Raw genomic sequence first — 12,358 nt, 5'->3', positions numbered from 1 at the left:
TTTCATAGATGCCCCGCTAGGATCACAAGACGAGGTAATGACCCTCATGATGAATGAGCTCAGAGCAGTAGTTTATTGGTTGCAACTTGTGTCTCAGGAGGGTGGAGACCAGCTGGGCAGGGATTGGGAAAATGCAAAAACATTGCAAGAATGTAGAGGAATGGTTGCTTAGCAACGACATCAATCTGGAAGGAGTGGAATTGACTTTGCACTGTACTGTCTACTACGATGAAACAGGACAGGATTATGAATACTCGGCCCAAGCACAGGGAGAATACATCGCCACACACACTCTGATGACAACCAACTTATGGATCGGAAAGGAAGGAGCGGCGATGGAGGTGTAACCAGCCGCCGGAGAGTGCGAACTAATGAAGCATGGAGAAGGACTTACACCACACTTCTCAATGGCAGTAAGTAAAGGACACAGTGTGGGAGAATTAGGAAAAATGATTACTCGATTGAGATGCACCCTGGAACCAAAAGAAAGGGGTAGCGAGGCACGGGACACCTTACATGCGATTAGATGCGGAGATGGATGGAAGGTGTGCTTACCTGATCAAATTTTGACATGCATGCTGGAAAGGCATGAGATAAACAGCAAGAAGCCCTGCCGCAAGACAGACAGGCGAGCGGGAACCGAAGAAAGACTACAGGAAGTAACAGACAGGCTGTGGACAGAACATCCTAATGATGTGGGGACAGTGGCGGCAACGCCGATGTTCTTGCAGGTAAAAGAGGGGATACCCCTGCTGTGACTGGCTCAATATCCCTTGCGAAAGGAGGCGATCGAGGGAATCGCACCAGTGCTCGCATCTTTGAGAGAACAGGAGGTGATAGTACCCATGAAGGGCTCGTGTAATACGCCTATCCTACCAGTAAAGAAGCCCAGTGGAAATAAGTGGAGATTCGTGCAAGACTTACGCGCGGTGAATAAATGCGTGAAATCATGTTTTCCAGTAGTGCCACACCCTGTCACGGTACTGTCTGGGGTACCGTCAAGCGCAACACATTTTTCCGTGGTCAATTTATGCTCGGCGTATTTCTCCATTCCCCTGGCAAAGGAGTCACAATACTTATTCCCCTTTAGCTAAGAGGGACTACAATACACCTGGATGCTACTTCCGCAAGGATTTTGCGATAGTCCGACACTCTTCTCGCAGGCCTTGAAGAAAGATTTGGAGGACATAGAGCTCCCAGAAGGTTCAGTGATGATTCAGTACGTAGACGATTTATTGATCTGCTCGGACGACCAGAGGAAATGCGAAACGGACATGGTGGCGCTGTTAACGCCCCTCACCCGGAAGGGTCACAAGGTTAGCAAGGAGAAATTGCAGTTCGCACAAACAACGGTGATATACTTGGGACACGTACTGACTGGAACAAGGACAGTGAAGTTTAGGAGCCGAGCGAGTGGAAACAATCCGGGGACACCCAAAACCAACTACATCGTGGGAACTTCGCGGTTCCTCGGAATGACGGGGTACTGCCAGCAGTGGATATCCGACTACGCAGTTCGGGCGCGGTCGCTGTACAACATGGTGAAAGAAGCGAAGGGGGATAAGATCTCTTGGACGGACAATGCGAACAAAGATTTCGAGACACTGAAGCAGGCTTGGGCCTCGGCACCTGCATTGGGGTTACCAAACTATGATCTTTAGTTCACTTTATTCATCGACGAAAGAGGAGGGTTCGCTCAGGCAGTGTTGACGCAAGAACACGGGGGGGGGGAGGGGGGAAATAGGCCAATCGCTTACTTGGACCACTTGGATCTGGTGATCACCAAGTAGTCACTTGGATCTGGTTGCCGCCGCCTATCCCGGGTGCTTACAGGTGGTGGCAGCAGCACAATACGCAGTAACCGCAACAGCAACCTTAGTTTTGGGCTCCCCACTGACAGTGAACGTTCCGCATGACGTAGCGGCACTGATAAAGCAAAACAAAACACAACATATATCAGTGGCATGGGCAGTTCAACATGATCTGGTACTCTTGCAGGCAACCAACATTACGGTCGAAAGATGTTTGCCATTGAATCCAGCCTCCCGACTGCCAACAGGCGATGAGGGAGAGGCACATGTGTGTGAACGAGTGCTGGTGGAAGAAATGAAGGCCAGACGCGATTTGCAGGAAGCCCCAATAGCAAACGCGGATTTAGAGCTGTTTGTCGACGGAGCCGCGAGAAAGAACCGATGGGGAGAAACGATCGCCAGTTGTACAGTATGCACCGCAAATGCCACCATGAGAAAGGAATTGCTACCAAAGGAATTCTCAGCACAGCAAGCCGAGCTGAGTGCGCTAATATGCGGGTGTAAAATGGGAGCCGGTAAAACATTGAACATATACACAGATTCCAGATATGGCTTTGGACATTTTACATGACTCCGCCACCATATGGGCCATGCGGGCTTCAAAACATCCGTCGGAAAGGTTATCCAACATGGGGACCTGATTAAATAATTGACACAAGCGGCGCAAGATCCACAGCAGATTGCGGTGATTAAATGCAAAGCTTACACAGGAGGGAAAGATGATGTTTCAAAAGGCAATAATAGAGCGGAATTGGAGGCAAAGGCAGTGCTCGATGAAGAAGAGTCAAATGCCCAACTATCAGCCGGTATCGATGCAGAACAAATAGTAGACGTTCCTCAAACTCAGGAACAACTAATAGACTTACAAGCCTCCGCACCCCTGAAAGAACAGGAATCTTGGAAGACAAAGGGGGGAGCGCAGCAAAACCCCCATGGGGTGTGGGTGGATGAACAAAGTAAACCCTTTGTACCTCAGAAATTGCTACCGTTGCTTGTATTAACTGCCCATGCACAGGGACATATGGCTGCTAAGTGGGTATCAGAAATTATTCGTCAAACCTGGAATGCTCCAGGTGTGATGAAGGTGGCGATGGAGGTCGTTGGTAACTGTGCGACCTGTGGCAAGCATCTTCTTCTTCTTCTTTCGGCTGCTCCCGTTTGGGGTCGCCATAGCGGATCATCCATATGATCCGCATTGTGATTTGGCTTAGTTTTTAAGCCGGATGCCCTTCCTGACGCAACCCTGGTCGCCTCTTACGACACAGGGACATGGTACATCTATTCTAACCCAGGCATACACCAGGCCCACTACACTGGTACTCACTTCACCGACCTCGGAAGGATGACAGGCTGAGTCAACCTCCTGGTGTGTATTAATTGAAGCGGCAAACAGGGCTTGAAATCAGGAACTTTTGGATTCCAATCCGCTACCCTAATTACTACGCCAACACCAGGTATTATGAGCTGTGGCAAGCATAACAAACAGAATGCACCGAATAAAAGAGGAGCGCATCCGCCCCCATCGGGGCCGTTCCAACACTTACAGATGGATTTCATAAAATTACCAGCATACAAACACCACAAATATGTGTTGTTAATCTGAGATATGTTTTAAAAATGGGTGGAGGCTTCAACCACCACCAACCAGGAAACCAAAACAGTAGCTACGCTGCTCTTGCACGAGGTGATTCCACGATTTGGGATCCCAACACGCTTATCATCGGACCAAGGAGGGTCCTTGATGGCAAAGGTAATGATAAAAGTAGCCGAGGCATTGGGCATCAAACAGAAAATACATTGCCCATACAATCCACAGTCAGCAGAGGCGGTGGAGAGAGAGAAACAAACCCTGAAGCTAACTCTCGCCAAGTTAGAAATTACCCTGGCCAGATGTGCTTCCGGTTGCACTAATGAGAATGATAGCCACAAACAATGTAACCAGAGGTCTCTCTCCCCATGAAATAATAACGGGCACCCTATGGAACTACCATCCTCTGCAACACCGGATATGGGGGATTGGGACTTGTCTTGCATGACTGACGGTATGATGAATTATTGTAGGGCGCTGACTGCTACTCTCAGGAATTTTCACTCACAGGTACAGGAAGTGCGACCGACACCTGCTGGAGGCCCGTTGCATCAATTTCAACCCACCGATCGGGTTTGGGTGAAAGAATTCCTGCAGAAAAACGCCCTGCAACCCAAGTGGACGGGACCTTACACTGTACTCTTGACCACACCCTCCACCGTCAAAGTGGGAGGTAAGAGTGCATGGATACACCACTCGCACTGTAAAAATAGCACACAAAGTGGCGAGAGACACCCAGGGGTTGGGAGGAACCTATTCCCCAAGAGAAGTCGACCCATCCGTTTCGGACTCAGCCTTCTTTAGAGATACCGAAGAGGACGACGAGATGGAGGAATTGACACCACACAACAGACGTCCTCCGCACGTTTTCGCCGAAATCGCACCAGCGGCGGCGGAAGAAGAACCGGAACAGGAGGACCCGACCCGGGAGCCCGCAGGAGCCCCAGCGGGCGTCGAGCCTGTACAGATTGATTTGGGAGAAAATAAGGATGAGCCGGAGGAAGCAGAAAGGGAAGTAACGACTACCCCGGAGGTAACGCCCCTGGCTCCGGCAGATCATCATGCACCTTCTCAGCTTAGGACTACTAGCATGCAGCCTGGGGTCGTTAGACAGCAGGAAGCAAATGCTAAATGGGCCCTGGGATACACACCCAGACAACTGTAAACAACCACTGGCACCACACCGACGAAGGCGGGAGGAAGGCGGAGGCCAGTAAGCAGCCTTTGGAAAAACACATAATCCAGAGCTCGATAACGTAAAGGTATTTTCAAAAGGAGAGGGTAAGCCTTTTTCGTTACTCATTCCCCGAAAGGTGGGAAACAACGGGGTATCCATCCAACCACAACTCATCCAAGAACAACTCGTAGAGTTTCCATGCGTCCAAGCCATTGGAACTTATGATCTGGTGGAATGGAACGAAGAAATAAGAGTAGTTTCTTGGTTTTATGGAAAGATCACCGAGGAGGCTACAGAATCAGAGGGGGGTTCCAAAATAGCTTGGCAGGTACAAAGGCAAAACAAAAACCAATGGGGGCACTCCAGAAAATCGGGATTCACATGGGGTCAACACACATCTTTAATTACTCGAATCCCACAGGTCCCTGATAACACCATTCTGGATTATACTTGTGCAATCTTATGAACAAACAAGGGAATGCCTGAAAAGGCACGGTGTTCTTTGTGGTGCACAGCAAGGAATCACCGGTAAAACCTCCAAACACCTTTGGGGTCTTAGCTCCCGAGATAGCCAACATCCAGAACCACAGTGAATGCTGGGTTTGTATGGAACCTCCTTCGGGGTCTTTGACCGGCCTCTGCCACGCCGAGTTACGCCACCCATTACACCGCCCACCGGACAAGATGCTTTTGAGAATAGCCCTGTTGGGCTGCCGAGTGGGGTTATTACGAGGCAACAGCAACAATGACACGACGCGGCCAGAAAAGCGAACGCGGCAGCAGAGGGCTGAACCCCCTGATGAGGGGACTCTCATAAACCCATATGCCTCCTTCGGGCAAGTACATGACGAAGAATTGGACACTGTAAAAATGTTTTATGAATCCAACTGGCAAAGAACAACAAAACAACAGTCACGGAACATCATGGAAGGTGGAAGAAAGACTACAAAAGTTCCACCAGAAGAGGTGCAGATACGTCCAAAACAATTGGTGGAGTTATCCTGTTTTCCTCCTTGCAACGTAAACCAGTCAGAAGAACAACTAAAGAAAATGTTCAGAAGCCTTTCATGGGACACTGATGGGCCGGAGGAAATGAAAGTGACAAGGGCCATCCACCCACACTCCACAGCAGGTTACACAGCTATGAAGAATGCCGCTCTCATTTTTAGTATTCCCCCTGAAAAGGAGGGGAAGATGTTGGATTGTACTTGCTTAGGCATTTGCCCAAACAAAACAACATATACAGCTACCATACGTTTCAATGTCTTGCAAAGGCAAGAACCATAAAATCCTCCGAACACGTTCGTTGCTTTAGCCACTGAAATAGCAAATATCCATCACAAAAGTGATTCTTGGGTCTGCACGAAGCCACCAAAAATGTCTTTGGCGGGCATTCCTATGACGGTACGGCCCATACCTTTCCACGAATTTCTTTCTAATCCCCTGAAGGGATTAACAATGAATATAACCAACGAGACGCAGGAGCGGGCATTCAAGCCTGGGGACCCTGGGGTCCACCTGGGGCAACTCCCCTCTCCCATATGGGTGGAGGAGATGACAGGGCCAGTATGCTTCCAAGGAAAAGGGGTACATAAAGTGGGGATTTCTGTTTGTGGACTCACATTACCAATGCCAAAGGAGAATTCTAATATAATGGTGAACAAATCAGATCCGTCAGGACAGAAGCAGATAACTATCACCATGAACTACACTTTGCATCATGATAAAGGAATGATCCCACCAAAAGGCATTTTTCTGATATGTGGGGACAAGGCTTACCCCTACCTCCCAAAAGGGAGGGCAGGGAGCTGCTCTCTAGCCTCAGTATTTCCATATCAAAAAGTAAGGGCCACTTTCCACAAATCTTCTGAACCTACGCAAAACGGCGTGAATTAGACTTGGGGCCACTGACGGGAAGATGGTGGGAAAAGGCTTTTGGCTTTATTATTCTGGGAGCTGGTACGATCATGAATAGCGATAGGATAGATAAACTTTCTTTAGCTTTAGAATGTGTAGCTAACGTATCTATGACCTATTATATGGAATTGTTAGGTATGTCAGTACCTATGCGTGCTATGTTAATTGAAAATAGAGTAGCTTTAGATATGCTTTTGGTGGAACAAGGAGGGGTATGTGGAGTGACCGACGGAGAGTGCTTTTTTATGGATTCCGGACCCTACTAATATAACCAACTGGGCAGTAGTCCAGATGAGAGAAGTTCAGAAGGCCCTCACGGGACAGCGAATGGCCCGCGAGGAGGGTTATGAATGGTGGAGATCCATATTTCAGGGCTGGGGAGGTAGGCTGCTGCACCTGATATGGTCAGCGCTTCTAATCATCATGGTGGTAATTTTTGGAGTATTTCTGATCACGATTCTCATTACCAATTGTTTAAAGAAATGTTGTGACGCCTCACCCCTCACCCAGGCAATCATAATAATTAACAGCGAACTCACTGAGATAGACACCCAGGCCCTCAGTATGTGGTCACAACTGGACTCCAGGGACCTGGAACCAAGTTTCCAACAGCTCCACCATATAAGAACGGATGACTAACCCAGGAGAGAGTGCATGTTTTTTTCTTTTGTCTTCTACCGCAAGATGTGACTCCTGCGCTGGAGGAGCTTACACCACGCATTGAGAGTTCACATTGCTGCTCGCTTACACTTTATTATATTTTCATTATTGTTGCGGTTATTGTTTTGTAGAATTACCTAAATAATCCTTTGAATAGGCGGAATTTGTGCAATAAAGTTTGATGTGATAAAGGTAGTAGTAATAAAAGGATGAAGATGGTAGGTAATGGCCCAGGCCACCAGTAGTCGGGGACTTCCCATTTGGTGGTTGTCATTGGCGGTTCACGGCATTCGTAAATCCTGTCTGGGGGGAGCGGGAGCCTCGGGATAGTCAACTCAGCCGCCAAATGAAGGCCCACCTATTCGGTGAGCCTGGGAAATGGCGAAGAATGGTGAAATGTGACCAAGGAGGGAATGTGAAGAGTGTTATTAATGGCCACATTTGATCCATAGTCAATACATGCATAGTAGTTAGATGTAGGGATTTGAACCAAGTTCCTTATATACTTTGCAATGCATTTTAAAGTCTCTATAGTTTTCATGTGCACTGCTTCCCCAAGTCAGCCCAACACATATGCCCTGGAAAGATAACACTCTGTCTTGGTCAACAAACATATTCCTTTCCTGTGGACTAAAGAGGGGGCTTTGCTTTCACAGTGATTAAAAGCCTATATTGTGGGGGAGAATTGCCTAAGGGAAGTAGCTGAGCCCAAAACTAAGTGGCTTGACCATTTCACCTTCTCTTGCGAGAGGAAGAGAAAGAGAGCCTTGGCACAATTTTAAGTTCTCGCTCGGGGCTCCTGTCGAACCAACCAAAGAAAGATTGAAACCAGAGACTGATTGTAACTCGAGATAGATTGTATATATAGGAGAGTTTTTGAATGTGAAACTTGTGTGGTTTGGTGGCTCTCCACTGTTGGTTGAGCTGCCACATCATCTCCACATGCGTGTGGTCCTTCAATAAACCACATACTCGTGAATCCTCTTCGACTCTCTTCATACCGGGCCGAGAAAAAGAGTCTTCACAATAGTGATGTATCATATGTGCGGTAATTCATCTCTGCTAATGCCCTCTTCGATTCCTGCAAACATAATTCAATAAGCTTGTCTAAATTCGGAAATAATTTTTTAGGCGATTTCCATTAGCGGAAATATTTTGATGTCATAACTTTTGTTGGAGGATGAATTTTCAAAATCGGAGATGGTTACTGTCTGCGCAGGTTATGTTTACATATCTTTGCCAAGTTTCAGGAAGTTTCGATGAAAACTGTAGGCTGTGAAACAAAAAAAGTCCACAAGAACAACAACGTGAGTAAGACTTTGAGATCCTCCACGAGGATCTAAAAAAAAGTTTTAAAAAAATCTTCAAACACAAAAAGTCATGACAGTGCATTTGAAATCTTGCCAAAAGTATGTGCAATTGTTTTGAAGAAAATTCAGGAAATTGTGAAATGGCTTTCTTAATTGCCATCGTTGTGATGTTTTGTCTTGTATTTGTCACAGTGGGGTTTTTTTTTTAACAGAATCTAAGGCTCATAGTGGAGCTGCCACAAACGTGGACTCACAGACGAATACAGGAGACAAAACACCGAACAGTTGGATGAGACAAGTCCAGCCACTGAGCTTGGGGGAAGTGCCATCACCCCCTGGGGCATTCTGAGTGCCAGTGACAAACAACAATGGTGCCGCCTTTCTCACCCCAATCAACGGGGTATTTCCTCAGGAGTTTCCTCCCACTTATGGGGATGGATGTCAACCTATGGAGATGATCCATGCTCTTATCCTTTTCAATGGTAAACCTCAAACAAGGAAGCAGCACATACCATTTTAGAAATCATTTTGATGATTCAAAACATCACATTCAAACCCTCTCTGATGGTGTTTGAACCGCCGACCTCCCCGACTCAAAGTGTATGCTCGAACCATTACATTGCCACAACACCAATGAGTCTGGTTTGCTGGGAAAATATTAAGGGCCTAGGGGGTCTTCATGATCTTGAAGGTCTTTTGTGGGCTTTGGAGGTCTTAGGGGATTTCAGAGTCTTTTGGTCTTGAGAGTCTTGAGGGTCTTAAAGGGACTTAAAGGTCTAGAATCTCTTGATCAGGGATACAAAAAAAAAAACAATTCCCCCACTCAACCAATTTACTTGCTAGTTTTCAGGGTTTTTTCTTTCTTCTTCTTCTTCTTCTTTTTCTTCTTTCACACACATAAGTGGTGTAGGAAAGGGGGATTCTGAGCCACCTTGAGCTCGGGGGGCTCCAGAGCTCTGGGAGTGCTTCCAGACACATACCATTTGAGATTGATATCGGCATCTTCAGGTAATAGAGGTCTGACTTGAACCACTGACACTTCCATTCAGACATTGGTACACTCTTTTGTATACCCATTTTCTATAGCTAACATGGAAGACAGGAGGCGTGACATTGCTATGAAATTCAATCTTGCGGCCCGATTAATAGCGAAGCTACAGACACTAGAGACAGCTAAGCCAACGCTTTGCTTTTACAAAGCAAAAAAGAGCTCAAAGCCGTCCACCTGAGGTATATCCTACGCGCCAGTTATCTTCATTTCCAAGCCACCACCGGAGAAAGAGAATGTCTCATCATTCAGGATGAGTTCAATGAAATTGTTGCCTGTGAAAACTTTCTTGGCGAACTAGACTACCTTGTCTGGCAAGTTCAGGTAGAGTTGGGACTCAGCGACCACCACCAACGGGAAGGGGCCGGGCTCCTTCGCCAATACACCAGGCACGATATTGATTGTCGCTAAGACCATCAAGCACGCCATTGCAACCTTCAGAGGGAAGTACATTTGTTTTTACTGTTTTTACACTGATACTTCAGAGCTGACCTGTGCCGAGTGTGGAAAGGTCCAAGTGCTGATAGGAACTGTCATCGATAAAACACAGTTATACTTCCAGATGGGGCAGAATGTCAAATTGGGATTGTTCAACCCCAATCACCACTTTCAGTTCTGGATGGACCGCATCTTAGCCCGAGAGCCGCAGGAGGAGCAAGAAGATAAAGATGATCCCGGTAATACTTATGGAGAAAAACTCCTGGAACAACTCTGTGAAATCATTCGACGCGATGAAAAAACCATCGCCTACTCACAGTTGATGACATCCGAGCAATGATGAAAGAAATTGGGCGAATGGATCTGAATAAAAACTCCCCTCTTATTATGCGACGTCTCAAGGGTATTGGCCCCCTGCAGCTTCCTGAATTGATCTGCCAACAGGCAAAAGAAAATCTTTTTATGGAAGCCATCAAAATTTGGGACCGGGTCCAACACACCAGGCAGATGAACCGCGATTATTACATATTCAAAATCCTTGATGCAATTCTTCCCAAAGATACTGGTCTGTCAACAGCTCCAGATCCCACAGAAACAAAGGAGCTCTGATTGGTTCTCCACTACGTACACATGTAGGGATGGGCAACCCTCAATAAATGTGGCAGGGAGTGGGAAAAATTTTGTTTAGAGCTTCCTGAGATTGAGTTGACTGCTGCTAACTGGGAAAAAGCCCAGCGGCACCAGAGAAAAGCCCAGCGGCACCGGCTGCTCTAATTCTCATGACCGTTGAAGGCGGCGACTGGATCATACTCTGTCGCAAAGTTTGTTTTTTCAATTTTTGAGCATAAAACAAACCCAAGATTTCTTCACCATTCATATTATATAATTTATAAGTCCAGGATACTGTGTCAAGCATATCAATAATTTTAAATAACTCAATAGTCCATCTCTTAGTTTTCCCATTCTCAAAATGTGATTTACATCAGTGTATTCGTATGATATCACCAGTTCTAAACTTTGGTTTCCTTAGATTAATCCCCTCATATTTTAATTTTGTCTGAGGGTTTCAATTTTGATCTAAAGTGAACTGTATCATTGTAAGCATCTCCAACATCTTGTATGATAGAAACCCATTTCTTATGGCTGGGGTGAGTAAACTTTTTGTACAACCTCTCCTTCAAAGTGTGATTAAAACGCTCAATCACAACAGCTTTTCCTTCATTAAAGGTACTGTACAATATAATACAATAGGCCTTCAGAAAATCCATAAATATTTTTCAATTTTTTTTTCAATTTTTGAGCATAAAACAAACCCAAGATTTCTTCACCATTCATATTATATAATTTATAAGTCCAGGATACTGTGTCAAGCATATCAATAATTTTAAATAACTCAATAGTCCATCTCTTAGTTTTCCCATTCTCAAAATGTGATTTACATCAGTGTATTCGTACGATATCACCAGCTCTAAACTTTGGTTTCCTTAGATTAATCCCCTCATATTTTAATTTTGTCTGAGGGTTTCAATTTTGATCTAAAGTGAACTGTATCATTGCAAGCATCTCCAACATCTTGTATGATAGAAACCCATTTCTTATGGCTGGGGTGAGTAAACTTTTTGTACAACCTCTCCTTCAAAGTGTGATTAAAACGCTCAATCACAACAGCTTTTCCTTCATTAAAGGTACTGTACAATATAATACAATAGGCCTTCAGAAAATCCATAAACATTCTATTATAGAACTCTGTTCCCTCATCAGTCCATAATTTCTTTGGCTTCCTTCTCTTTTTCTAAATGTACCATTGAAGGCTAACATAAGAGTACTTCCCATTTTGTTTTTCAAAGGAACAACCCATGCATATCTCCATCTCAAATCAATAACGGTTAAAGCACACTGTTATCTCCCATCATTATTAAGTTCAATCAAGGCAGCAGACCAAATGTAATCAACTTCTTTGGAATAACCCTTCCTTTTGTTAAACTTTGTAATCATCGGTTTATGTAATTCACCGGCTAATTGCTCTTCAGGTTTAATGACATCAATTTTTTGTTCCACTAAAATGGAAACACCAAGTCCCAGTCTTAATTTAGCACTTATCATCTTCTTCATGATTAATCTATCAACTTTCTTTCTCAACATTGGATTTCATATCGACAAATTATATAACATTTCCCGATCAGCTTCATGATTTTCATCCAAAGTAGTGCTATTCCCACAATCAATACCGTGTTTCATACGCACTTCATCAACCCTATTTTTGGGTCTGCTCCAATGTTTAGGATTGCCAGCTTCATCTCATCTCTTATCCAGGTTTGTGCGAGGACCACAGAATGAATACCCTGGTAAATGTAATTCCCCAGGAATCCCAGTTGTAAATTTACTCCTAGATAGAAACTTTTGGATATC

The sequence above is a fragment of the Eptatretus burgeri genome, chromosome 6, assembly GCF_056783735.1.
Source record: "Eptatretus burgeri isolate ZD-2024b chromosome 6, Ebu_testis_v1, whole genome shotgun sequence".
Classification (NCBI taxonomy): domain Eukaryota; kingdom Metazoa; phylum Chordata; class Myxini; order Myxiniformes; family Myxinidae; genus Eptatretus; species Eptatretus burgeri.
Note: the sequence above shows the minus strand (reverse complement) of the source record.